The 3,598-nt window shown below is 42.2% G+C and overlaps 1 protein-coding gene across 1 annotated transcript in view; it reads right to left on the bottom strand.

Annotated features, from left to right (window-relative positions):
* LOC106870580 (protein polybromo-1) overlaps nucleotides 1-3,598 on the bottom strand; it is a 142,866-nt gene that overhangs the window by 28,045 nt on the left and 111,223 nt on the right. The window lies entirely within an intron of this gene.

The raw sequence follows: 3,598 nt of genomic DNA, 5'->3' as shown, positions 1-3,598 counted from the left end.
ATGGCAGATAAAATGCTAACACAAGAAATGGAAAGACATCCAGTTATTGTTGCTGTTGGTGCAGTGATTTAGAAATTGCCAACTGTCACAAAAGTTGCAAGATCTTTCATACACAAAGTCTGGATGGAATTGGAGGCCTGTGGCAGGAATGTTTCGACTGTACCAAACAGATGGAAAACATTCTAAAGGTTCAAAATGTTATTGGTGATGATTCTGGAAAATCAATGGGAACCATCGACAAAGAACTTCAAGTATTGGAGTGTACCGTAAGATGATTCATGTCTTCAAGGACACGGGAAACCCATTTATTTGATCCATGCCAAGTGGTTAAATAACAGGGTTAAAAGTCCTCATGAACATGGCATGCTTTGGTTCTTCTCTGATGAGAAAAAACTATGGCAAAGACCAGGAAATCAAACAGGGGAGATGGTAGATGGTTAAGTGTAGATCCTGCCGACGTCCGCAAAGTAATGCACAATTAGGGTTCCAGCAACTGCGATGGTTTTAGGAGTGGCTGAATAACGAAGGTCATGTGATGCTATCTCACATCTTTCTACAAGGTCTTAGAATTAATGCTGCTGGATATGCTGCGGTGCCAGAAAAGAATTGTTAAGCCCTGGATGAATGAAATACATACCAAATAAGGCCATGTATGTTACAATAAGACTCAGTACCTCATAAAACCCACACAACCCAAAGAGTCTAACAGGAGAAATGACAGATGGTTAAATGCAGATCCTCCTGATATCCCCAGATTGACACATACTAAGTTTCCTGTAACTGTAATGGTTTTAGGAGTGGCTGAGTAGCAAAGGGCATGTCATGCCCCCTCATGTCTTTCCACAGAGTCTTAATTAATGCTGCTAGATACATTGAGGAACTGGTGTTCAGTTGTTAAGCTCTGGACGGATGGTGTCTGCAGTGGAAGGCCATACATGGCCCAACAAGACTCAGCGCCTTCTCATATAAAGACCACCCAAGGTCAGACAATCTTTACAATTGTGTAACATCAAATTTGTGGCCTCCAAACTCGCCATATCTAAATCCCATCGACTGTTACGTTTGGAGGGTTGTTGAAAAGGGAGAGTAAACAACATCCTCGTAGCTTCACTGAAGGCTGCTGTTCTCCCGGTGATCTCCAAAAACGATTAAGGACCATTTAGCGCAGGCATGGCAATAATTCTGCCCTTGCACTGAAGCAGTTACCAAAGCTGAAGGTGGATTTATGGAATGATCTTCTAAGAAAGCCTATCAAGAACATGAGCTCAGATTTGCTTTAAAGTGGGTTTAGTTTTTGCTAGGTTAAGAGTTGTTTTATCAAATTAACAAACATGTCCTCAAATATCTCTCGTGCCCTGTATATGCATATCCTGCCGAAATGTGGGGTCTAGGGAGGTGGATGAAGAAGTATTAAGCAAATTAAAATGGAATGGAGGCTGAGGAAGACAGGGAAAAAAAAAAAAAAAAGTGGTGAAAGCAGATTTTAAAGGGGCTGTTCTATGTAGTGATAAGGGGGCCAATAAAGGGCCTGCCACCAGAGGTGTTGTTTGAGGGAAGACCCTTGCATCCCATACAAGCATGGAATGAAAGCGACAGTGATAATGATGATGATGATGATGATGATGAATTCAGAGACAGGAACACACCCACTCATACAAAGTGGTATACTTTCTGTTATCCTTTAACTAATTCCAATCAGCAGGGTCCTGTGGCCATGCTACAGCACCACCACGAAGGGTTTCCATCAATCTAATCAACCTCAATTCTGGTACTTATCCTATTCAAGTGGTGAACACACATAAACACACCTTTCTATCTACACAGACACACATCAATCGGCTTCTTTCATTTTCCGACTACCAAATCTACTCATAAGATTTTCGTCAACCCAAGGTACCATGCGGAAGGACTGAACTCAAAACCACGTGGTTAGGGAGCAAACTTCTTACCACACAGCCACACCTATGGATTCTTCTTTCTTTTCTTTTTTATATACACGATGGGCTTCTTTCAGTTTCTATCTACCAAGGCTTTGGTCAGCCCGAGGCTATAGTAAAAGACACTCGCGCAAGGTGCCATGCAGTGGGACTGAACCTGGAACCATGTGGTTGGGAAGCAAGCTTCTTACCACACAGCCACGCCTGCACCTATAAACATACACACACAAACGGAGGTGCAAAGACTTTCATGCTTACATATACACATGACTGAACTCCCACCAACCAAATTCACTCACAAGGCTTCAGGTGTCATGTAGTGGCATCTGAACCCAGAACCATGTGATTCAGAACTAAGCTTCCTAACCACACAACCACACACACACACATCTATCAATCTGCCTATTTATCTACCTCTCTATCTGTCTATCTATCTACCTCTCTATCTATCTATCTATCTATCTATTTGTCTGTCTCTATCTATCTACATCTATCTATCTGTCTATCTATCTATCTATCTCTATCTATCTATCTACCTCTCTATCTATCTATCTATCTATCTATCTCTCTATCTATCTATTTGTCTGTCTCTATCTATCTATCTATTTGTCTCTATCTATCTACATCTATCTATCTATCTATCTATTTACATAAACATACACAATATGTATATGGCAGGCTTCCATACAGTTTCTGTCCATCGAATTTAACGCTCGAGGCATTAGTCAACGCAAGGCTAGAGCAGACGACCCTTGCCCAAGGTACGTTGAAGTGGGACTGAACCCAAAACCACAACCAGGCTTGTACAACCCCTCCACCCCACCCAACACACACACACATTTGTATCCATCCATACCCCATTTTTTCAACCATCATTCTCATCATCATCATTAACATCAACAGCATCGATATACTCTCTTGCCCTACTAGAAGTAACAGCCAACTCTCTCGCAAATTACAGCCAGCTGTCTTAGAAAATAGCCGGGACACACTGGTTAAAATAGTCCTAGATATACAATGCCCCATACTCTGGTATGACCCAGAGGGAAAACAACATTGTGACCAATGAAACTGACCTGTTGTTTAATATAGTAACAAGATGTCGGCCAGGTCCCTATTGCTGCCTTGAAAATAGGGCCCACGTACAAACCAAGACGGGAGCTGAGAGATAACCTCTTAATGGAGTCAATGTAACATTCTCAACTCCCTACAGCTGTCTTTAAAAGAAGGTCCCCGTATGAATCAAGAAAGGAGCTGGTGTGCCAGCTCCCTACAGCTGTCTTTCAAAAAGGGACCAAATTATTATATAACCCCTATTTCTTTGTTGCTTTACTCAGTTTCATAATTCCACCCTAACATTCTTTTTTTCTTTTGCCTCTTACTCAGGGATGGAAGGCCAGTGCTCTGTGACCCTTAAAATTTTTCCAGGGCGTTCAAAGACTAGTGGTCGAGGGGTTTGGGGGAATTAGTTGTCCCTCAGCCCTTAGGCTTGTTACAACAGCATGACACCCTGCTTAGGGATGTTAAGGATGGTGGTGGTGGTGTTAAACTGGATTAAGATGGATTATCAGGTGTAACATAGATGGGAGATGACAAAGTGTGGATGAGAAGGAAGGGGAGGAGGAGGGGAGGGGCTAACAGTAAAATAATGTATCGACCTC

Source organism: Octopus bimaculoides, chromosome 30 (assembly GCF_001194135.2).
Source record: "Octopus bimaculoides isolate UCB-OBI-ISO-001 chromosome 30, ASM119413v2, whole genome shotgun sequence".
Taxonomy (NCBI): Eukaryota; Metazoa; Mollusca; class Cephalopoda; order Octopoda; family Octopodidae; genus Octopus; species Octopus bimaculoides.
The sequence above is the reverse complement of the archived record's forward strand: the minus strand, read 5'-3'. Positions and strand labels throughout refer to the sequence as shown.